This window comes from Danio aesculapii, chromosome 6 (genome assembly GCF_903798145.1).
Source record: "Danio aesculapii chromosome 6, fDanAes4.1, whole genome shotgun sequence".
Classification (NCBI taxonomy): domain Eukaryota; kingdom Metazoa; phylum Chordata; class Actinopteri; order Cypriniformes; family Danionidae; genus Danio; species Danio aesculapii.
Window position 1 is genome coordinate 3,400,356 of NC_079440.1, and position 26,918 is coordinate 3,427,273.

A 26,918-nucleotide genomic window follows, 5' to 3' on the forward strand; every position below is an offset into this window, starting at 1 on the left:
TCTGTTTTCCCTGTCACGTCTCGTGTCTCCTGCTTTCATACTGTGCCTTTCTGCTGGAGGGAGGTGAACTTCTGAAAGATTCATTTGTAGCTCCGGGGCTCGTGGCTCCTTCATCGCTTGTAGGGACGATTTTCCACAAAGGCGAGATTTTCACTTTGAAAAAAAGTTGCAGGGAATTTAAACAAAGTAAAAACTTGAGCATAAGCGACAGACGTGAATGATTGTCTTGTGCGGATCAGAAAAATAATAAAGCGGTGATCACAGCGAGCAAAACATGCCGACACAACAAGAGAAAATTAGGCTTTTTTCATGAATATTTTTTTTGTGTTATGTTGAAAATGATAGCTCGCACACACAAACAAAAAAGATTATTCAAGTGTGCTATTTGTATACTACTTCTAAACTAAAATTAAGATAATGGCCCGTTTCCACTGAGTGGTACGGTATGGTACGGTTCGGTTTGGTATGCTTTTATGGCCGTTTCTGCTGCCAAAAAGCATACCGAACCAAACCGTACCGTACCACTTTTTCGGCACCCTTTCGAAAGGGTACCAAACACAAGAAAAGGTACCAAACACAAGAAAGGGTACCAAAAGGCGGAGCCACACGCGCAGCTGAACGCTATTGGTTTACAGAGATACGTCATTCGCTTACGCAACAAGCCAGAATGAAAACAAAAAAACCCGCCATGTTTGAAATACACACACAGCCGAGAGATTACAGCGGAATTATAAATACATACAATAACGAGCCATGGTCGATCTGGGCTCAAACAAACCTTGTCGTCGTCTTGATAAACAGCCACAAATCCAAGAAGAAGAGCAGATTTACCCTGTGCCCCGTAGTTTTTTACGAGCCAGTCTGAGGCGTGAGCAGTTTCCCTTTCTTCCTTGGGCTGGCGCGCGTCTAACATTATATCTGAAATAACAAACTTCTTGTGCTGATGATAATAACCTGCGCTTGATTATTGACGTGCTTTTGAAACCCGATCCTGTCAGATACTGACAAACGCGAGAGTGAAGCGTGAAGAAACAAAGGAGAAGCCGGGAAAAAAAGGAGCACGTTATTTATTCAGCAAACATGAACAAAATACCTTGTATAACTAACTTATTATCTTCACCTTTTGGACTAATATGAACCGGGAATGATGGAATTACTGTCTAACAGAGGCTACATGTGCTGCTGAAGATTACAGACACAGATAAGAGGTTTACACTGACTGTAGGCTATATTTTGTGTTGTTTTGAACCTAAATACAGACGAAATGTCTGCTATATGTAGTTCTTCTGTTGTTGGTAACATATCGGAGACTGTAAGGGGCTGTATGTGTTTATATATGTTCATTTATTTAGTTATTTATTATAATTACTGTCATTGATCTGCAGTTATAATCAACTCATGTTCATTGAAAAGTTAGTAATAAACATTTCTACACAAGTATTTATGTGTATAAAGCATCTGTTGTGTGAGAAATGCTTCTCATATGATATGTGAGCGACCTGTACAGCTTTATTGTAGACATTTCCTCCAGCAAGAATGACGTCGACTGAAACTTTCTGTCATACACCACGCCCACCAAAAGGGTACCCTTGTTAGTGGAAACGCAAGCCTGATAAAGGTGACTAGTACCAAACCGAACCGTACCGTACCAGTCAGTGGAAACGAGCCATAAATGTATGTACTTCTCTGATATCTACTACCTAATATGCAAAAATCACTTTTATAAGGGGTTTAAACACAGTTGTGTGGTGAAAGTGTGTGAATAGCCACAGCCATTTCAGTCTGTAGCCCAAGACTGGTTACTCACTGAAGCTAAGCAGGGCTGAGCCTGGTTAGTACCTGGATGGGAGACCACATGGGAAAACTAGGTTACTGTTGGAAGTGGTGTTAAGAGAGGCCAGCAGGGGGCGCTCAACCTGGGGTCTGTGTGAGTTCTAATGCCCTAGTAAAAGTGAAGGGGACACTACACTGTCAGTGGGCGTCGTCTTTCTGATGAGACGTTAAACCGAGATCCTGACTCTCTGTGTTCATTAAAAATCCCACGGCACTTCTTGTAAAGAGCAGGGGTGTAACCCTGGTGTCCAGGCCAAAGTCCCTCAATCAGCCCTTAAGATCATACATACTTTCACAAACTAATTATTTACTACACATATTACAAGTAAACTACTACAATGTAATATACTTATAAGGTCACTTACAGTACAAATGAAAACATATTTGTGCTACTTGAGCACTTAGGTTTTATTACTATTACACTTATAGTACACTTAAAAGTATATTTTTATATACTATAAAGTTAGCCAATTTTGTCCTGGTGGTATTCAAGTGCACTTATAAGTGTACTACAAGTACATAGACGTTAGTATGCTTATCACATGAAGTATACTTAATACATGATGTACATATTAGCATACTTCATGTAATAATTGTAGCATGTTCGTATACTTATTACATCAAGTATACTTACAAATACAATTCAACATAACCCAAGTATACTTCACAAAAATGATTTTGAAGTATATACTTCTTTTTCATAAGAGAGGGAGTAAAGGCCTGTACATACAGTATTATAAAGATAAATATAACAATGATTACATAAATATCCACAACAATGATCCAAATATGCTGTTTATTATAAGTGTGTTGACAGTATATCTTCTTCCACAATAATGCACAAGCTTATTAGAGCAGGATGGACTCTGATTGGCTGTTAATGTTTTTATCATGCATCATCTGGAGAAAAAAAAAATGCGTTCATATTATTTCCACCAAATGTGTTCCTCTGTATGATTATAGCTTATAATAGAAAAGGATAACAGTTTAATAAAACATATATAACTATAGTTCGTGTTGCAGTTATTGTTCATGGTGTGAATTGGGCCTTTTTAAGTGAATAATTACATTATGAACACTCGCACAAGTTACAGCTTCCCAAAAACGCCCTCCTGACGCGCTGCCGATAATATCATTTCGTCTGGAAAGGTACAGAATAAATAGCACTTATTAAAATTTTGAGCTGGAGAGCAGAATATTTGATTGAGCCAATTCGGTGTTGGGTTTAATTAAATGCCTGAAGTGGTTAGGCTGCATCCCAATTAGCATCCCATTATAGTCCTGTATGTGAGAGCAGGATTAGTGCGTCTCAAATCACAGTACACTGAAAATAGTTCGCCAAAGGTGCCCAGATGGGACACTATTTCAGTGGATTACTGAATTATACACCCATGCATGCTTTTATTGGCTAGTATTGCCTGTTGTTTTATTATGCAACGAAGGAAATGTGATGCCAATGACTGCTAGAGTAGTTGTGCGAACTAATAATAAAGTAATTATAATAATAATAATGATAATAATAATAAGAAGAATAACAACAACAACAACAACAACAACAATAACAATAATAACAACAATAATAACAACAATAATAATAATAATAAGAACAATAATAATAGTAATAATAATAATAATAATAATAATAATAATAATAGTAATAATAATAATAATATTAATAATAATAATAACAATAATAATAATAATAGTAATAATAATAATAATAAGAATAACAACAACAACAACAACAACAATAATAATAAGAATAACAATAATAATAACAATAATAATAATAATAATAACAATAATAATAACAATAATAATAATAATAATAACAACAATAATAATAATAATAATAATAATAATAATAATAAAAACAATAATAATAGTAATAATAATAATAAAAATAACATTAATAATATTAATAATAATAATAATAATAACAACAATAATAATAATAGTAATAATAATAATAATAGTAATAATAATAACAACAACAACAACAACAACAACAATAATAATAATAATAATAATAATAATAATAATAATAATGGGTGGCAAGGTGGTTCAGTGGTTAGCACTGTCTCCTCACACCAAGAAGGTCCCTAGTTCGGGCCCTAGCAGGGTCAGTTGGCATTTCTGTGTGGAGTTTACATGTACTCCGGTTTCCCCCACAGTCCAAACACATGCACTATAGGGGAATTGGGTAAGCTAAATTGTCCGTAGTGTATGTGTGTGAATGAGAGTGTATGGGTGTTTACCAGTGATGGGTTGCGGCTGAAAGGGCGTCTGCTGCGTGAAACATATGCTGGATAAGTTGGCAGTTCATTCCGCTGTGGCGACCTCTGATTAATAAATGGACTAAGCCAAAAAGAAAATAAATGTATGAATTAATAATAATAATAATAATAATAATAATAATAATAATAATAATAATAATAATAATAATAATAATAATAATAATAATACAATTTTAGGGTAATGAACCAATGCTTACATTCAACCACAAGTAACAGGTACAGTTTTACAACATGGAATGTCTCAAAACAGACAGAAGTATGTACTTGCTCAGAGATATACATTATTATTGATTCAGTTCATCTTATTCAGAAGTCAACATGACACTATTTTAAAATGGCAATATTTTGTTTATGGCAGCATGGTGTCTCAGTGCAAGTCGCCTCACAGCAAGAAGGTCCCTTGTTCGGGCCCCAGCAGGGTCAGTTGGCGTTTCTGTGTGGAGTTTGTATGTTCTCCCCGTGTTGGTGTGTGTTTCCTCCGGGTGCTCCGGTTTCCCCCACAGTCCAAACACATGCACTATAGGGGAATTGATTAACTAAATTGGCTGTAGTCTATGAGTGTGTGAAGGAGTGTATTTCCCAGTATTGGGTTGTAGCTTGAAAGGCATCCACTGCGTAAAACATATGCTGAAATAGTTGGCGGTTCATTCTGCTGTGGCGACCTCTGAAGTAGAGACTAAGCCTAAGGAAAATGAATGAAAATGAATGAATGAATATGTCTAATAGATGCACTAAGTAAGGGATAAAGTACATCCCGACGCCAAGCGGAGCACTGTTGTATAAGACTGAAGGGTTTATTCTGTGAAAACAACCATCCTGGATGTACTTTATCCCACTTATTAAATGGCTACTTGCCACAAAACATAAGTTAGACACAAAACATTGTTCTGATCAGTAATAGTATATTATTTCTTTAATTAAACACAAAGCTGACAGAAACTAAAACAGCTGATGGAGTATACACTAACCTGCGCATTATTCAGACACTAGATGGTGCTAAAAACACAAAGCTGAGAAACTAAAACAGCTGATGGAGTATACACTAACCTGCGCATTATTTAGACACTAGATGGCACCAAACAGTCCAAAAACTGCGCCATGACATGTTATCTTGTTGTAATTGATTGATTTTAATCAAAATATTCCAAATAACAGTGTAATAAAATGGTATAACATGCTCTAATGTTTATAAACACATTACTGCAGTAGCTCTATTTACAGTCTATTCTGATTACTACAAGCCCCGCCTTTGCAAAATGCAGAGTACTCTGATTGGCCAGCAAACTCAGCTGATGTTGCGACTGGCCAAACACCATCAAGAGTGTCTCACAATTGTAAAAGGCTTCTGCAGCAACTATGAACCAACATTTTACTTACAGAAATCAAAATAACTTCTACATATTGCTCTTGATAGCACTAGATATTGGATAATATGGGTTGCTCCTAGAAGAGATACAGCTGTGGACAGAAGTTAATGAGAATTCTTTATATTATTTATTAAATTATATTATTTATTACATTTATAAAATTGGGGAAAAAGTACACAGGAGGCCTAATAATTCAGAAGGGCTAGTAATTCTGACTTCAACTGTATGTGTCCAGAGCTGGATGCCATCAAGACTAATAAGTGGTCTCGTCCAGCTGTTGGGCTTCAGTATGTGACACTGATGGTCTCGGTGGTTAAACATGCGCTCTGGTTAAAAGGCACCTTGTGCAGATTTCAGTTCATTTTAATCTGCAGTGGTAATGAAGGTCTCAGCATGACAGTATGGAGTCGAGTCGGGTTGAAAATAGCACATCTTTTTTAAACACATGGCTCGTGGCGGAGTCGAGCTGCCGTGATGAATGTGAGCGGCTCAATCAGCGCACACACACACCAGATGGAGAGGTGTGTGAGTGTGAAGTCAAACAGCTACATTCAGTTTTATTTAATAATATTGCTTCTAATGGAATCATATATATATATATATATATATATATATATATATATATATATATATATATATATATACAGTTGAAATCAGAATTATTAAACCCTCTTTGAATTTTCTTTTTTCTTTTTTAAATATTTCCCAAATAATGTTGAACAGAGCAAGGAAATTTTCACAGTATTTCCTATAATATTTTTTCTCCTGGAGAAAGTCTTATTTGTTTTATTTCGGCTAGAATAAAAGCAGTTTTTCATTTTTAAAAAACATTTTAAGGTCAATATTATTAGCCCCTTTAAGCAATATTTTTTCGACCATCTTTATACAATAACTTGCCTAATTACCATAACCTGCCTAGTTAACCTAATTAACCTAGTGAAGCCTTTAAATGTCATTTTAAGCTGTATAGAAGTGTCTTGAACAATATCTAGTGAAATATTATTTACTGTCATCATGACAAAGAGAAAATAAATCAGTTATTAGAGATGAGTTATTAAAACTATTATGTTTAGAAATGTGTTGAAAAAATCTGCTCTCAGTTAAACAGAAATTTGGGAAAAAATAAACAGGGGGGCTAATAATTCTGACTTCAATTATATATATATATATATATATATATATATATATATATATATATATATATATATATATATATATATATATATATAATTTAATTTAATTCAATTTTTAATAATGTATATATATACTATCATATATATATAATGCTATGTTATATTATATTATGATATTGAAAATGTACATTTTTTTAACTGTATTTTAGCAAAGAAAACTAAAAAGTCCTAAGTGACAATAATTTACATTTATAATTTTTGTACATAATAATTTTGTTCTTTTAAACTTTTTGCTCAAAGTATCCTGAAAACTCTTTTCAATATTAATAATGATCATAAATGTTTCTTGATCATCAACTCGGGATATTATCAAGAATCAAGTGGAGCAATGATGATAAAAATTCAGTTTTAAATCACAGGGATTAACTATTTTTTACAATATATTCACTTAAAAAACTTAAATTATAATAATATTTCACATTTTTACAGGATTTACTGTATTTTTGATTAAATAAATACAACAAAAATTTTTAAATGAGTATGTTTAAAAAGTGATCGCAATGTTTCTCCCAGAAAGAAATCAATTTTTTTTTATTCAGTTCAGTTCAATTTAATTTAATTTAATTTAATTTAATTTAATTTAATTTAATTTAATTTAATTTAATTAAAAATGTATTTATTTATTTATCTATTTTTATTTTATTTTTTTTTATTTTTTATTTTATTTTAATTCTATTTTATTTCATTTCAATTTCATTTTATTTAAATGTTATTTTTTTTTTATTGACTAAATAATATTTATTCATGATTTATAATTTATGAATGAATTCATTCATTCATTTTAGTTATCATAGTATATTTATCTCAATACAGGCAAAATGATTTCAGTGCATTTTGAAGACATTATAATCCATTTAATTATTCCTTAATTTTTCCTTAATTTTCCTTCAGCGTAGTCTCAAGTTCAGAGGTCACACACACACTTCGGACAATTTAGTTTATTCAGTTGACCTATAGCGCATGTGTTTGGACAGTTTGGACACCGGAGCACCCGGAGGAATCTCACGCCAACACGGGGAGAACATGCAAACTCCACAGAAAACTGCCAACTGACCCAGCTGGGACTCGAATCAGCGACCTTCTTGCTGTGAGATGACAGTGCTAACCACTGAGCCACCGCCCCCATTTAATTATAAACAGCTTAATATATTTCCGAACACAACCAATTCAACAGCTGCGACTGATTCGATAAAAACAACACGACTGCGAAACTACAAACCGAGCCATTGTAAAATCCTTCACGGCGTTCAGAAACACAACTTTTTAAGCCTGTAACTAAATTATGTATTTACCAAAGCATCTCTCTCTCTCTCTCTCTCTCTCTCTCTCTCTCTACCTTCTTCAAAAGTGTGATTTTTTCATTCAGTGCTAATTTGAGAAAGACAAACAGCTCGGGGCTTTCAGGACAGCCTGCTTGACATTTTCACAGCTTCAATTATTCACACTTTTGACAATACTGCCGACAGCCCAAAAGGGTAGCGCCGCTAAATGAATAGAGCATGTTATTTTCTCTTTTCTCTCTCTCCCTTTTTTGTCAGTTTCTCCTTCCTGCTCAAGTCCTTCTTTCTGTCTGTCTTGTGTAAACTCCTCGCTGAAATATACAGGCCGTATAGAAAGGTCAGAATCACCATATTTCTCAGTGTGTCAGTACAGTATGTACTTTGAGTGCTTTGCCTTCAAGCGCAGCGGCAAAATATAACAGGACATGCGCCGTTTCTCTGAGCGAACTTGAATATAAACCCATTACCGCCATCCCATGATGCATTTCTGAGCACAGTCAAGATGAACACTTTAAATTTATGGTTAAAAAAACAGCAGCTGTAGTAGCCAGAACTTAATCTACTGTTAAAATACTACACTGTAAAAAATCATATGATGAATTAGTTAATTGTAACTCATTACAGTAAGTTAATCTTGCTCTAACTTAATTTCATAAGTACGCAAGCTGTTTTAAGTCAGTTTAATGTAATATAAATGTTCAAATGACTCATAAGTTTAATTTGATTCACCTTAAAAAATTTAAGGCGATCGGTATTTCTTTACAGTGCAGGTAAAGAAAAAAGCTGCAAGCAGCGATGAAAGGGACCTCGCACTGTGGACAATAATAATTTAGGCTGATATTTACAAAAAAAAGGGGACAGCATGGTGGCACTGTGGGTAGCACAATCGCCTCACAGCAAGAAGGTCGCTGGTTCGAGCCCTGGCTAGGTCAGTTGGTATTTCTGTGTGGAGTTTGCATGTCCTCCCCGTGTTTGCGGGTGCTCCGGTTTCCCCCACAGTCCATAAACGTGGTCAATTAAATAAGCTACATTAGCTATAGTGTATGTGGGTGTGTGCAAGAGTGTGCATGTGTTTTCCAGTGCTGGGTTGTAGCTTGAAGGGCATCTGCTGCATAAGACCTGTGCTGGAATAGTTGGCGGTTCATTCCGCTGTGGCGACCCCAAATGAAAAAAAGGGACAAAGCCGAAAAGAAAATGAATGAATGAATGAATAAATGAATAAATGAACAAATGAATGCTATTACATATCACAAACTTTTATTCTCAAGATTTTTACATTTTTGTCAAAATGGCAAGTTTAAATCTTGCAAATGAAAGCTGTAAGGGCGTGTTCACATCTTGTAATTTTGCATGTAAAATTGATTCTTAAAACTGCAATTTATAGTACAATTGCAAATTATAAACTTGTAATTGCATTTTTGAAGATTCATAACTGCAAACTTGCAATTATTTGACACAGTTGTGGTTTGTATATTTCAGTACTGCAAGTTATAAACTCTGCTTTTAAATGTATAAATTCTGCTGCTTTTCCAGAAAACTATCTTTAAAATGTTTTGAAAGAGGCGACACGGTGGCTCAGTGGTTAGCACTGTCGCCTCACAGCAAGAAAGTTGCTGGTTCGAGTCCCGGCTGGGTCAGTTGGCATTTCTGTATGGAGTTTGCATGTTCTCCCTGTGTTGGCGTGGGTTTCCTACAGGTGCTCCGGTTTCCCCCACAGTCCTCAGTTATCCATTATGTTCCCCCCCTATCCATTCTGCCACCCCCTTCACTTCTTCACTCAGAGCCCAGGTCACTGACATTCCACACCTAATCTTCATCCTCTTCATTTGGTGTATCTTGTGAATCTATAACTTTAACTTGCATGTTTGGTATCATTTTAAATGTCTCTGTGTGATTGGTAAATCGTCTCAATTTTGCAGTAGTCACTTGTAAGATTATAATTATTGTCTGAGTTTGGTCCTACTGAAGTGTGAAATTCTCTGTCAGTTATGAACTTTTTACTCCAGGTGGTGATGAGTTTTTAGGTTAACATATGACCAGACAGGTCTCTGTGAAGCTTTTATTATCTTTAATTTACGGTTCTTTGTTCTGAGTTGAGCATTTAAAGGCAATGTGCACAAATATCATTGGGATCTTGTAGCCAAGACACCCCGTTGCAGCATCTCTGAGACTTATGCTCCAACGTAGTTCTCTGGTCTGGTATACATCTCTAACTCTTTGATTTATCTTTGAGTAATGGATGTTGTATTGTTACAGTCTCATCTCTGAATTGGCTTTCTGATTGTTTTATTATGTAATTGGCATAATACAATAGTACCTGACAAATAAAATGTTAAGTCTCGATTTATTCTGAATTCTCCTGAAATGTTTTTATATCCAGTAGATTAAGTGGAGTCTGCGTTACCTTTATGATTCGACATGATTAAAGTTTTGATTCAGTGTGGCACGACAGCATGGAGATCTTTAAACATCTAATTGCTGAAATTAGCAAGTTGTCTGAAAGTGGCTTAATCTACTACTTTTTAGGATGAGTGAGCAGTTGACCAGACTATTTAAGCATTAGCTAACCCTACATCCTCTGACTAACTTCAGAGTGTCGACATACTGTCCGTCAGAAGACACGCAAACCCGCGGCGTGAAAACTCTGAGCGGCGTTTAGTCCCATACTAAAGAGTAAGAGAATAGATATAAATCAAAACTCTAAATTGAGTCATAAATGATGAATATGATCCATTCTTACAAATAGAAATACAGTCTAAATTTTAGGATCACTTAAAATTGGAGTCGGATTAAATTCGGAGCTAAAATACAAATATAAATAAATTCTAATACATAACCAATTTATTTTCAGAAGCACTAGAAAAGGCTTACATGCATTTAACCTTCGAACATGCTGTTAGTTTCGTCATTGAGCTAATAGATGGACTTACACCGGGACAGCATGCCAAACCTGCTATTAACGCCAAGCATATCTAAGTGTGAACTCTTGAAACTAGGTTATTGTGTTAACTAACGTAAGGTTAATTAGGCAAGTTATTGGACAGCAGTGGTTTGTTCTGTAGACAATCAAAAATAATACCGGGGGCCACTAATATTGACCTAAAAACTGTATATAAAAAATTAAAAACTGCTTTTATTCCAGCCAAACTAAAACAAACAAGAGTTTCTTCAGAAAAAAATAAATGTTATAGGAAATACTGAGAAAATGTCCTTCATCTGTTAAAGATTACATGGGAAACATTTTTAAAAATAATACACGTTTCACAGGAGGGCAAATAATCTTCTCACACACACAGTTTATGCGCAAGATTGTGTGTCATAAAGAAAACAGAACACAATGTTTTTTCTGCATCTCTGCCTGATTGATGCAACACTAAGAAATCAGCCTACGATCTGAATCTACAGAACCAAACCCTGTTCTCCATGTCTGCGGATATTCAATCCCAGGAAGAGCATGAATAATGCAGACGGCAGACACTCTTCTAGTCACAATGAAACGTCCTTCACTTTTTACACACTGCGCTCTTTCATGGCCAATTAGGCCTATTTGTCCTGGCGTATGTGGGTTAGAGCCTTCAGAGCTGTGATTTGTTTTATATAAAACTCAGTGCTGGGATTTGGAAGGTCAGTGGACGTGAAAGAGCCGGAGGAGAGACAGTTTCTCCGGGCTCCGAGAGCAGAACGCTGACATTTACCAATGAACGAGTACAGTTAAAGTGTTTTCAGCTGATGCGTTTAATGATGTGACGCTCCAAAACAAAAACACAAGCTGATTTACTGATGACTCTCGGATTCAGATCGTACTGAGATCCCTCACTGACTACATAGCTGTCTACTAAGGCCCGTTACACTAATACGTTTCAGATTTAAAACAGCGTTGAATGTTTTATGAAATGATCCACGTCCACACTGGAGTTCCACCTAGAGTTTCTAAAAAGATCTTCATCCACACTACACCGCTGAAAACACACATCTCGTGACAACACACACACTCTGGCATGCGCTGCAGTGTATGCGCACGTCTGAGCTCCAGGCAGTCAGCGGGAGCTTTGAGCACACCTACCCAGGTGAGAGCAGCGCACGTCGGACAGCTCATCAAGGATCTACCGCTGGATGTCATCTTACTATAGTTGTTAAAGTGATATTTAATCCACCTTGTCTCTATCTAACAACTCTTCGGTCTTTTGAATCTATTATTCTCAGGAAATGCCTTTTGGCTGAGCGCCACAATAAGTTAATATATTAATTTAAGTAACCATGTACACTGATTCTGCTCATTTGACTGATTACTGGCCTATATTGTATAAACTTATTGTACGTTATACTTTTATAATGGCCATTATTGATTATTAAAACTGATATTCAGCAAAAGAGAGGGTGTGTTTCGTATTTTTCATGGAAAATGAAAGCAGGCGATGTTATAGGCTTCGTTTTGTTATAAATATGCATACAGTGAACGTGACGCTCATATAAATATGCAGCTACACGACGCCTCAACATTTTTGATGTCTGTTAAGTTGTTAATAAATGAAAATAGGCAGTTCCTTATATCATGTTTTGATTTTATTAGATAGAGAAGCCAGGGTGATGTGAATGAGGTTATACAGTACACTGGTCCCTTTAAAGATTTACCCGATGTGTCCTCTGGAGTTTGTTTTCCATATCAAACTTGCGAAGTCTGAACTTACAAGGAAATGATGCAAGACTGAACTTTGTGTACTTAATATTGAGGAAAAAGCCCCAATCAGATATCTGCAGCCGCACTTCTGTTTTCAGATGTCTCCATTTCCCCCATCCACACTGACACGCAGCAGCAGCGTTTTAAAATGAAAATGACCTCTTCAGGCTAGTCCTCCCCGCCCACCGTTCCCACGTGCCTGTCAGCAATCGCTGCCCTCGACTGCCTCAGGAAGCAGATCTCACGTAACGTGTGAGAAATACTACAGTAAAAACTTTAACAATCCGTATTTGATGCATTTTTTGTGGATTTGCAACAATGAGTCACACACAATGTCATTATAAAGTTTACGCACACACACAGCAAGGACACAAACACATAGCGCAGACACATACACACACATACAAACGTAGTGGAGACATACACACACACACATAGGTCAGACACGCAGACACACAGAAAGAGAGAGAGAGAGAGAGAGACGTTTTGCACGCATATGTGACATGATACTGGTAATATCCACTGCTGTATGGATATCTCTTATATTAATGCACAAAATAAACCTGATTTAACGTCCACAAACTGGGATTGAAGCGTCTTCCTTTATAATTGTTCTGACATGCGTCTGTGCTGATGAAGTAAAGCTGAAGTAAATCGCTGTACTTCATTACACACATGCTCTGTTTTAAAACATGTTAAACTTGTGAAACTCACTCTTGATCACGTTCGATGATGATTGATGATCCTAGCGAACTGAACACACCTTTTATTCCCGGCTGCTTTGCGCTCGTCCTCTCTTGATGATATGATTATACACGTGACTACCGGGATATGTTAATGCGCACAGCTGTCAATCAATATTGGTGGGCGGGGGGACCGCTCTCCTACGTAAAGTTGCGGTCGATCTGAAAACCGCTCCAATTGGTCCACCGTTTTTATGTTGGTAAATTTAAAAAAAAAGGGACTGGGTGTGTTTATATCAACCCAATATGACAGTTTATTAACTATACTTACACACATTTCTGTCCAAACAGCTTGAAAAGTAGATTTTTCACCATAGGTGCCCTTTAATAAACACTGAAAAATGTTTCACTGACTATACATACAAAAATAAAAATATTTCCCATTTAATATATTACATTTCTTTAATAACTGTTTCTTTTTAAACAATGTAAAACAGAACATTTGATGTCAAAAATGTCAAATGTCAAAAAATGTTTCTGACTCCTCACATGTACGCACATCACATTTACACACATCTTTTCAGTTTCAGGTTTCTTCTCAATGTTGTGTGGTGCATTATTTAGTCGACTGTGATTTTATGTGATTTTTGTCTTTGTGAAGTTTCACAAACTAATTTTAAGAGGAGCACGTGATATGATTGACTGCAGCTGGCCACCCATGTACGTTCATTAGTTAGCCAATCAGATTAATCCCAACTCACTATAAGTAGCCTAGCTAGAACTACTCTCTTATCTTCATTTTCCGAAGAAACCCCCCCATCCACCCCTTCTCCTCCTTTACCATGGGGAGCTCTCGAGAACCACCTGATCTCGTACTCCCCTCACATGCTCGGACCAGGCGGGAGCTCTGGGGTCAACTATCTCCGAGCTCAGGGTTCTCTCCCGGGACAGTATGCCAAACCTGCTAACAGTTGTCAAACAATATCAAAGTGTAAAGTCTTGAACTGGTATTTCCTGCTGTCAATGGAGCAGTCTGGCGAAACTATAAAGAAAGCTGATCCTGATTGGTCCTCGTGCATGCATTAAAAATGCTGATTGGCTAACAGAAAGAACCTTATAGAGCCAAGCTAGAGTTCAACTTGGTAGAGAAACCGCTTTTGTTTTTATAAATAAAAAGTAAACAAATAAAATGTAAACAAAAACATCACATAATGTAAACAAGTTGTCTTTTAATAAGAATATGTCAATAATCTGAATTTTGACAAAAATGTCAGATGGAAACTTATAATTCTAAGGTGACGATTTGACTAGATAATTTTCAAGATACTAGTATTCAGCTTATAGTGACATTTAAAGGCTTAACTAGGGTAATAAGGTTAATTAAGTTAGGGTAATTAGGCAAGTTATTGTATAACAGTGGTTTGTTCTGGAGACAATCCAAAACAAACATTGCTGAAGGGGGCTAATAATATTGAGCTTAAAATGGTTTAAAAAAATTAAATCTGCTTTTATCGTAGTCGAAATAAAACAAATAAAACTTTCTCCAGAAAAAAAAATGTATAAAAATATATGCTGGATAAGTTGGCGGTTCATTCCGTTGTGGCGACCCCTGATGAACAAAGGGACTAAACCGAAAAAAGAAAATGAATGAATGAATGTATAACTGCAAACTTGCAATATTGAAATATACAAACCACAATTGTGTGAATTAAAAACATATTGCAAGTTATAAACTCAGATTTTCTGCTTTTATTCTGCTGACTTTCCTCAAAACTATTTCTAGAGAGAACACATTTTTTAACATTATAGTTTTGATGTCGACGCAATAGCCTAGTGGTTAGCGCGCTGACATATGGTGCAGTAGCACGTCAGGGCGTCCCGAGTTCGAATCCCAGCTCGAAGACATTTCCCAACCCTCCTTTCTCTCTCCAACTTCACTTCCTGTCTCATTACTGTCCTATCTAAAAAAGACTTCTCTAAAATCTTTAACATTGTAGTTTTAATAACTGATTTCTTTTGTCTTTGCTATGATGACAGCACAAAGTTGTTTTGCTTGTATTCAGCTTAAAGTGCAATTAAACTAGGTTATTGTGTTACTGACACGGAGCAGCAGTGTTTTAAAATAAAAACGTTAAATTAAAAAAACCTAAAAACTGCTTTTATTCCAGCTGAAATAAATCAAATAAGACTTTCTCCAGAAGAAAAAATATTATAGGAAATACTGTGAAAAATTCCTGAATCTGTTTAACATCATTTGGGAAATATGTGAAAAAGAAAATCTATATTTATTAATAATTGTAACTTCAAATGTTTACACTGGCGACTGGAGAAATTTCAGTTTTACATCACAACAATAAATGACATTTTCTAACATATTCGAAGAAGAAATGGCTATTTAAAATATGAATAATATTTCACATTATTGCTGCTTCTGCTGCCTGTTTTACCAAATAAATGCGCCCTTGGTGAACAGAAGTTTAGTGAATGACTCTCATCAGTCGTTTCCAGCTCAGCTTCGTCTTTTTCTTTTTTAGCTCAAGAGTATATTGAGGTCGCCACTGCAGCTTTATTCAGGCCGATGAAAAAAGCCTACACACACACTCATGTTTTCATGTTTCATGAGGACGTTTAGAGACATGTTTCTACAGTACAAACGGTATAAACGTCCCCACAAGGTCAAAATTACTGGTACTACAATACTTGTGGGGACATTTAGTGATGTGGTGAATACCAGGACCACACATACAAACACACACAATCATACACTAACCCATACACATATACAGTACACACACACACACACACACACCCACACGCACACACACACACGCAATATAATACACTAACTCATATCTATTTATACACACACATGCATACACAATCATACACTAAAACAGACACACACACACACAATCATACATTAACCCATAAACATATACAGTACACACACACACACACACACACACACGCAATATCATACACTAACTCATATCTATTTATACACACACAAGCATACATTAACACTTACACACACATGCACACACATACTCATACACTAAAACAGACATACACACACACAATCATACACTAACCCATACACATATACAGTACACACACACACACGCAATATAATACACTAACTCATATCTATTTATACACACACAAGCATACATTAACACATACACACACATGCACACACATAATCATACACTAAAACAGACACACACACACACAATCATACACACACGTGCACAATCATACTCTAACACATTCACACACATACAATATCATACACTATACCAATATACACACACAGTCATGGGCATGCACACACACAAACACAAACACAATCATAGATTAACACATACACACACACAACCGCACAAACACACACTCTCTCTCTCTCACACACACACACATACACACACACTCTCTCAGTCTCTCTTGGCCTCTCTATTCACACACGTATACACACACACACAAACACACACACACACACACACACACACACACACACACACACACATTGAACAGTGTCTCTAAAGTGAATGTTAATTTGCTTCATAAAGCCCCAGCTGCTAGTGTGAGTGTCACATTGGTGTGTCGTCTGAGCTGATCTGAGGTCAGCTTGAACATGAGTAAGCGCTATAGAAAAGCCTGTATTGATCGGCCTGTGATTAGCAGTCCATTCATGAGCGTCGCTGCTGCGCTTGATTGACTTCAGCCATTCAGACAGTGTTTCTACAACAGATACACACTTCACTGCTGATAAGACTGAGCGCAGGATAACAATCAAATACAGAGAGCATGTGTGCATGTGTGTGAGTGTGCTTATCATCAATATAAAGCCCAATGGACACAGAGGATAAACTTTAAAGTCTAAATGAACCGGAAGCTGCGACCCCTTTTGTTTTTGATCCATATTGTGACGCAGTTCCTAGAGAAACAGAATATTAAATGAGAAAACAGTGGGTGTGGCTTGTTTTTTCTACTGCGAGCTGATTGGATGTAGTAAAGTAGGTGCTTCATTCAGAACGTTGGGGAAAAGGGTTTAAGGGGAGTTATTATATCCTAATAGACTCCTCCTCCTCACCATTTCTGTCAAAACTGACAGCTGGAGGGGCGTGGTTACGTATGTAAGCCACGCCCACTACATTAGACAGACCTAAACTGAGAATTTAACTGGAAACAAACAGGAGGTGCATTTTCAGATTTCAATTAAAGATTACAAGAGCAAACTATTGTTTTACTCTTAATGACATGCACAGACTAATTACTCACCATAAAACTAGCAATGTGAGCTAACAAACTCAATATGGCTAGTTTTGATTGGGACTTTAAAGAGAAAACTACATATCAGAGGGTTTGCTGTTCAATTACTTCTGCTGTAAAGAATATCTACTATAGTATGCGCTGACCTAGTGAACCGCCTACAATAGCAACACATATCATAGACTGTAAAACCCAACAGTCAATTTTATCAAATGAAATGAGTGTAGTTAACTCAAAATTTACTTAAAGTTAATTCTACTCATTTGAAAAGAGTTTTGAAGTCAGTGTTGAAGGTAATGAGTTAATTAAATACCTCATTACTAGGCCCAAACGGAATCTACGCGCGCAGATTTTCCGCAGATTTTTAGCCCATCAATAATGTTTACTTGAGTAAATGTGCGTAAATCTATATTTATTTATTTCTTTAAATTAATAATATGAAAATGTTCATTTGATTTATGTACAATCCAGTTTGTAAAGTAATATTTTTAGTAATTTAATAGTAAAACTAATCTAATAGTAATCTAATAGTAATAAGTAATCTTTTAGTAGAGATATTATATGAGAGACTTGCTTTGTTTACCAAATAAAGTGAATCTAATTGGATTTGCATTTTAAACATTAAATAAAAGTTAAAAAGATATTATTTTTTATTTCATGTTTTAAGGTTTTAGTTATGATACTCTTAAAATAATTCCACATAAATCTGCAGATTTTTACCAAAATTCTCCGCAGAAATAGCAGAAAACGTCCACAGATTCCGTCTGGCCCTATTCATTACTTCAACTTAAATGGAGTAAGTTCACAGCACTCATATACAGTAGATTAGTTTTTTTAACTTGCAATCGGTTTCCTCAAACGGTTTGAATTGCCTTAACTTATTGAGTTTTACAGTACTCAGTTGTTTTGGGTTCTCTTCATTTATTGGGTTTTACTGTGCTCAAATTGCTTCATTTACTCAAATGGATTAAGTTCACAGTACTCATTAGGATTAATTTTTGAACTTAAATGGTTTGTTGCAATCGGTTTCCTCAAGCGGCTTAATTTATTGGGTTTTACAGTGTAACAATAATGTTAACTCTAATCAAAGAGTTTGTTGCCATTTAATGGATTGAATATTATGAACTAAAAATATTTTACAGCATATATATTATTGTTACATTACACATTTATTTTAAAGCTGAAAATGCACAAAAAAATATATATATATAATTTTAATTAATATTTAAATAGATTTTAAATGTTAATTACACATTTATACAAAAATTATATATTATAACTCCCGCAATAATAGCCACAACCCAGTACTGGGAAACACCCATATTCTCATTCTCACACTCATACACAACAGCCAACTTAGTTCATCAACTCATCAGTAGCGCATGTGTTTGGACTGTGGGGGAAACCGGAGCACCCGGAGGAAACCCACACCAACACTGAGAGAACATATAAACTCCACACAGACATGTCAACTGACCCAGCTGGGACTCGAACCAGCGACCTTTTTGCTGTGAGGTGACAGTGCTAACCACTGAGCAATCGTGCCACATATAACTATACATTATAATTACACACTATACAAAAATTATACATTTATTTTAAATACATAAATTTAAAATACATAAATACATATATTATTATATTATTTAATTATTATTTAAATGTATTTTAAATTTTAATTATGCATTTATATACAATCATTATATATTATAATTAACAACTATATATTATGCTTATACATTTATTTTAAATCTGAAAAATTTAAATAAATAAATAAATACATATATTATTATAATATTTAAATTATATATATATAAATTAATATATATAAATTAAAATATATATATATATAAATCAATCCATAAATAAACATTTGGTTAATAAATACAAAATAATTTAGATTTTTAATAAAGAAACAATTTTAACTTATTTGTTTGAACATCAAGAATTTACCTGGATAAATATTTGTTTATTTTAAGTTAATTGAAATCACTATTTATTGCTAACATACAAACTAGTTAAATGTGAATTAGAAGCATAATAATTTACTTAAATTTTTATCTAAAGCAGCACTTCATGCACCCTGCACAGAATGAGCAAAATGCATGCTGATATAAACATGATCATTTCAGTTAAAAACAATTAAAAACAAACCATATTACACAATATTTATGAACAGTGTTTAAGAGTGTTGCATCATCTGCATAACATCATAACAATCAATTAAAAAATCAGTTGTAAAAACTATTTTAACTTCCTAAAAGATCTGCAGTGTTTGTACAACACACACGAGCTCTCTCTCTCTCTCTCTGTGTGCGTGCGTGCGTATGCGTTTGCGTGTGTGTGTGGAGCTCCAGATCTGTCATTTCAGAGAGAGCCGCTCATGCAGATGTAGAGTGCAGGACAACACACCAGCACACACCAACACACTCCTCATTCACAGTCATTCATTTCTCATTCAGCTTTCTCATTCTCATTCAGCACCATGAAGAAATGTAAAAGGCACAGTTTCCTACAAAACGACAGAGAATACTGAGAAAAATGAATAATAGTGCTAAAATATTATTCCGGAAGATAAATAAAAAATAAAAATAAACTAATTAATTAATTAAACAACACTATTATATGATTTTTCTACTCATTACAGTACTTTAAATTATTCACATATTTATTTACATATTTATTTTATTAAACTCAATCATTTTATGATTATCTGTAATTTTAATTAAATTCTGGATAGATTATTTAACACGTTAATCATATTTTTGCATTATTATTATTATTATTATTATTATGCATACTAATAACTATTCTTATTGATTTTACTATGAATAATAATAATAATAATAATAATAATAATAATAATAATAATAATAATAATAATAATTCTTATTATTATTCTTATTTTTATTATTATTATTATTATTATTATTATTATTATTATTATTATTATTATTATTATACACACTAATAATTATTCTTATTGATTTTACTATGAATAATAATAATAATAATAATAATAAGAATAAGAATAATTCTTATTCTTATTCTTATTCTTATTCTTATTATTATTATTATTATGCATACTAATAATTATTCTTATTGATTTTACTATGAATAATAATAAAAAAAAAAATAATAATAATAATAATAATAATAATTCTTCTTATTATTATTATTATTATTTGTATTATTATTATTATTATTATACACACTAATAATTATTCTTATTGATTTTACTATGAATAATAATAATAATAATAATAATAATAATAATAATAATAATACTTATTATTATTCTTATTTTTATTATTATTATTATTATTATTATACATACTAATAATTATTCTTATTGATTTTACTATGAATAATAATAATAATAATAATAATAATTATTATTATTATTATTATTATTATTATTATTATTATTATTATTATTATTATTATAACAAAATGGATGCCCTTCCAGCTGCAACCCAGTACTGGGAAACACCCATACACGCTCATTTACACACACACACACACACACACACACTCAACATACATTTCAGCCAATATAGTTCATTCAATTCACCTATAGCGCATGTGTTTGGACTGTGGAGGAAACCCACGATAATATGGGGAGAACATGCAAACTCCATACAGAAACGCCAACTGGCCCAGCCGGGACTCAAACCAGTGACCTTCTTACGGTGAGGTCACAGTGCTAGCCACTGAACCACCGTGCCGCCCTGAGACGATATATCAAGCTGTTAAAAATGTTCATAAAAGTCACTTTTTCCAACTTTCAAGATTAAAGGTTGTTGGACAAAAGATCAAGCTCCCATAATGCAATTCAAAAGCATTAATAAACTAAAAATAAAAATATAAAATTTATGGGTATTTTAACCGTGTACCTATTATTGTAATAGTTACATCATAATTCTAATTTAACCCTCATATAACTGTAAAGCCCAAACTCACGAATTTAGGAGCAATCCTCGCACGCAGAACAAAATGCGCTGTGAAATGCAGCAAAAGCCAAGATATCTGGGTCTTCAGCGAGTTGCTGAAGGAGTGGAGCGTTTGCCAAGGCATCAGCCTGTTATAGAGCAGAATCACAGATGACAGTCGCTGCGCTAGAGAAAAACCCTTCATCAATGACAGATCTGCTGCCTTTCTGAAGATGCTAAACGGATAGACAGCCATTATGCAACATAGTGATCAATTTATAGAGTTATCAGAGCCGGCACACTAACCCTCTGCTGCTGACGACATGCAGAAAACGATAGAGAGTTTAAACAACCAGAAGCAAGTCAAGCTCAATACTAAAATATATTCATCCATTATTAACGTCTTAAAGGGATAGTTCAGGTAAAATACTCATTTGGTGTGAAATACAAGACTATACTGTAAAAAGCGACGAGTTGACTTAAAATAAGAGCGCAAACATGTTGACATATAATCATTAAGTGAACAAAATATGTGCATAATTATAAAAGTTAAGTCAATAGGTTTACTGACTTTAAGTAAGATCAACGTTGGATTTAGAGGGTCATGAAACCCCCTCTTTCAGTTCAAGTATAGCTCAGAATTTTTTCAAGAAATGCTTCGTAATGGGCGTGGAGCTCTGCGAGCAGAGGGAGGAGTGGGCGTGGCCAGCAGAACAGAAGAAAAAGAGGGGAGTGAACAACTGTTGTCAGTCGACTCACAAAATGAGACACAAACCATGAGGAGATGCATGATTTTATAGTTTATAAAGTTAAAATACAAAGAAATAAACAGTAATTTAATGTCCTGCTACATTTGTTATTCGTAATTTCATGTAGACATAACCACAATTTGTTATATCATCATAAAGATAATTGTGTTTATATAAACATTATAAATGAGGAAGACTTCTCTCCTCCTCAATCCCCACGTCTGACACAGTGGATATCAGTGCAGCAGGTCTCTTTCACTGTCTATTCCAACTATTAGCCCTGTCCGTAATCTGGAGGATTGTAATAATAAGCAAACACAGCAGCACGGATATAGGCGATGTGTCTGAATGGTAACCAACTCAACTGATAAAATGTAACTGTTTTCTTGCTAGTGAAGCGCTTCGTTTTTCCACTTACAAAGTCCATCATGTAAATAGCAAATGCACCATGGCATGATGCAACTGACTCTTAAAGGGAATGGGAGATGAGACTCTGATTGGTTTATTCTTAAACACACCTATAACTCATTAAGAGAATAAGCTCAACCCTGTTAGACCATGCGCCACGGCGCAACGCGGATTTTTCTGTCCTTAAAATAGCAAAAGTGGATTCTTAATGCGTTTGCACCCTGCGCTTTGCACTTTGCGCATGGATCGACAAAATAGAGCCCATAGAGGTGAAACAAAACCTGTAACTTCTGATGATACACTGAGGGCTTATTAATAGAAATGATTGGTCTGTGCAAGAACCCAAACATTATTTACAACGTTATAACACGAGTATTATTTAGTTTTGCCTGCATGTATTTGTATTCTGTACATTTTTGATTCCCAAAGTGCCAATTAACCTGCATGAACAGCAGTTTCAGCTAAAAATATCATTCGTTGCTCGTCTTAAGATGACAAAAATCACTTTAAATTAATAGCTCATTTTCATTTTTGGGTGAACTATCCCTTTAAATGTGCTTGTAAGACTGTATGTGATTCGTAAAGAGATCATTGAATGAAAGAATCATCAACAGCAACAGCTTCATTCACACACACACACATCAGATGGCACATTTGCAATGCTTATTGAGGGTTACAAGCAGAAAAATAAAGCATAAATAATACTCATATTCACCTCCTGAGACTCACAAACCTTTCTGACAGCATCAATCCTTATTTATGCACCGTGTTTGAGGAAATGCAAGTCAATTTATTAAACCACACACATTTAAAGCAGCACAGACATTCATTTTGACCTGCACTGCAACCAGCGTTGACCTCCTTAAATAAATGTATCCGTCATTCTCAAACCGCCTTCACAATCAATATCTATGATTCACCATCATTAATAAATCATGTGGCTAATCATCTTTTACGATCCACTCAATTAAGTCAATTGCACATAAGAAAGTCATTAAAAACTAGCGCAAAATGTCAATTATCAACGCTATACATGCAGTTATCATGCGCCCTCGGGCTGTTTTTAAAGCCATACGACAGTCAGAGGTCAATATAGGAAATAATAATATTAATAATGACCAAATGCATCAACAACGCTAGACGGACTATATAACACTAGCGATCCCTGCATCAGCGTTCACGCACACCACAATATCGTTATGACTCATAAATGTAGTCTAGATAGTCAGCTGCCTGTGTTTTGAGACACAGCCCGAGAACCTCACACTGTCTTCCGGCTCAGCAGACAGAACACACACACATTTGCACGTATAAAACAGCAGCAAAGACGCACACACGCCGACACATTTAGTTCAACCTGCATTAATGAGCCGACAGCATCACGGCCACGTATTAAAATCAGATCTGAGAGTGTGAGGGTTGAGTTTTTACCTCAGATGTCTGGATGTCTGTTTTCCGTCGCTCTTGAGCAGCATTAAACTTCCGAGCGGCTCCGGGTCTGTGTGTATGTGTATGTGTGTGTGTGTGAGGTCAGCGCTGCCGGTGTGTGTGATGCATTTTTCCTTAAAATCACTTTATCTCCGGAGAACGACAAAACAAGCCACTCTGATCTCCATCACTGCGAGAGTCATCCGCGAGGAGAGCGACTCAAACACTGAGAGAGAGAGAGAGAGAGAGAGAGAGAGAGAGAGAGAGAGAGAGAGAGAGAGAGCTGTGTGTGTGCATGTGTGTGTGAGAGAGAGAGAAAGAGAGAGAAAGAGCGAGAGACTCGATCAGCACCGCGGACAGCGACCCCCATTCATCCAGTTCAGGCGTTTACAGCATGTAAATAAAACACGGGTGCTCCAAAATTCAACCTTTTTCTATCTGTTTGTCATCTAAAAGTCACTTTTAGCTCAAACACAATGTTGTGTATTATGTAAAATGTTTACAAAGATATTTATCTTTACTAAATTGTGAAGTAATGTAGGATTTTGAATGAATGAATGAATGAATGAATGAATGAATGAATGAATGAATGAAGGGGTTTCAATTAATAGATTCTAAAATTTCCCACATGGAAATATGACATTTGGCAATGTATATACACTGTATACATGACATAAAAATCCAAATATGAACTTTCTATCTATCTATCTATCTATCTATCTATCTATCTATCTATCTATCTATCTATCTGTCTGTCTGTCTATTTATCGTTCTGTCGTTCTATCTATCTATCTATCTATCTATCTATCTATCTATCTATCTATCTATCTATCTATCTATCTATCTATCTATCTATCTATCTATCTATCTATCTATCGTTCTGTCGTTCTATCTATCTATCTATCTATCTATCTATCTGTCTGTCTGTCTGTCTGTCTGTCTGTCTATCTATCTATCTATCTATCTGTCTATCTATCTGTCTGTCTGTCTGTCTGTCTGTCTGTCTGTCTATCTATCTATCTATCTATCTATCTATCTATCTGTCTATCTGTCTGTCTGTCTGTCTGTCTGTCTGTCTGTCTGTCTGTCTGTCTATCTATCTATCTATCTATCTATCTATCTATCTATCTATCTATCTATCTATCTATCTGTCTGTCTATCTATCTGTCTATCTATCTGTCTGTCTATCTGTCTGTCTGTCTGTCTGTCTGTCTGTCTGTCTATCTATCTATCTATCTATCTATCTGCCTGTCTGTCTATCTGTCTATCTATCTGTCTGTCTATCTGTCTATCTGTCTGTCTGTCTGTCTGTGTCTGTCTGTCTGTCTGTCTGTCTGTCTGTCTGTCTATCTATCTATCTATTTATCTATCTGTATGTCTATCTATCTATCTATCTATCTATCTATCTATCTATCTATCTATCTATCTATCTATCTATCTATCTATCTATCTATCTATCTATCTATCTATCTGTCTGTCTGTCTATTTATCGTTCTGTCATTCTATCTATCTATCTATCTATCTATCTATCTATCTATCTATCTATCTATCTATCTATCTATCTATCTATCTATCTATCTATCTATCTATCTATCTATCTATCTATCTATCTGTCTGTCTGTCTGTCTGTCTGTCTATCTATCTGTCTATCTGTATGTCTATCTATCTATCTATCTATCTATCTATCTATCTATCTATCTATCTATCTATCTATCTATCTATCTATCTATCTGTCTATCTGTCTGTCTGTCTGTCTGTCTGTCTGTCTATCTATCTGTCTATCTGTATGTCTGTCTGTCTGTGTGTCTATCTATCTATCTATCTATCTATCTATCTGTCTGTCTGTCTGTCTGTCTGTCTGGAGGGAGGGAAGGAGGGAAGGAGGGAAGGAGGGAAGGAATGATGGATGGATGGATTTTTAAAAAGGAAGGAAAGAAGGAAGGATGGAATGAAGGAAGAATGGATCGATTTATGAAAAGGAAAGAGGAAAAGAAGGAAGGATTTCTAAAAATGAAGGAAAGAAGGAAGGAAGTATATATTTATGAGAAGGAAAGAGGGAAGGAAGGAAGGAAGGAAGGAAGGAAAGAAGGAAATGATTTTATAAATAAGAAGAAAAAAGAAAGGAAGGAAGGAAGGAAGGAAGGAAGGATTGATGGAATGAGTATACCCTGCTAAAAAAATAAGAGCTGTCCTAGAATGTGTAATGGCTTTACTGTAATGGTCTGTGTGGGTCTCTACTGGTCAGTGTGTGGCAGAATAATCTCTCCAGAAGTCAGAGGAGAACAGGAGACTAACAGACCGATGACAGAAACAGCAGCAGGAAAACTCAAACTGGAGCGTTTTTAATGTTTGAGTTCAACTGATACACACAAACAGAAGCTGCCGTGTGCTGATTCATGACAGAAACACACTCAAAACAGGACATTTCCCGCCTCTTCTTCAGCTCTAGACTGAAGTGTAATGAGAAAACTCCTGGTTTATTTACCTGCAGGAGTGTGTAGGTCGGTGACACGCACATACACACACACTGATGTCTTCTGGGACGAGGTGTTGGAATAATATGTCAGGCGTGATCTGAGGAGGCGAATGAAGCGTTTGACTCATTTGAAGTGATTCGATGAAGTGATGCTTGATGTATTTGATGCAGAGTGAACTGGGTTAAGGTAGGTGTCGGGGAAAAAACAAGTGCACAAACAAAACCACATCAATTTATTTCCAGAGACTGGGGAATGATGCGATATATAACATGATGACTTTTTATGTTTCAACACAGGCTCATTCTGAAAACGTAGCCCTAT

General features: G+C 35.1%; 1 protein-coding gene across 1 annotated transcript in view; it reads right to left on the bottom strand.

The window, feature by feature from the left end:
• The window catches only part of dlgap4b (discs, large (Drosophila) homolog-associated protein 4b), a 192,551-nt gene extending 168,362 nt beyond the window's left edge, over positions 1-24,189 (bottom strand). The window contains exon 1 of the mRNA XM_056459339.1: positions 24,124-24,189. The gene's annotated coding sequence lies outside the window, so the exon portion shown is untranslated. The remainder of the gene's footprint in view (positions 1-24,123) is intronic.
• Between the last annotated feature and the right edge of the window lie 2,729 nt (positions 24,190-26,918).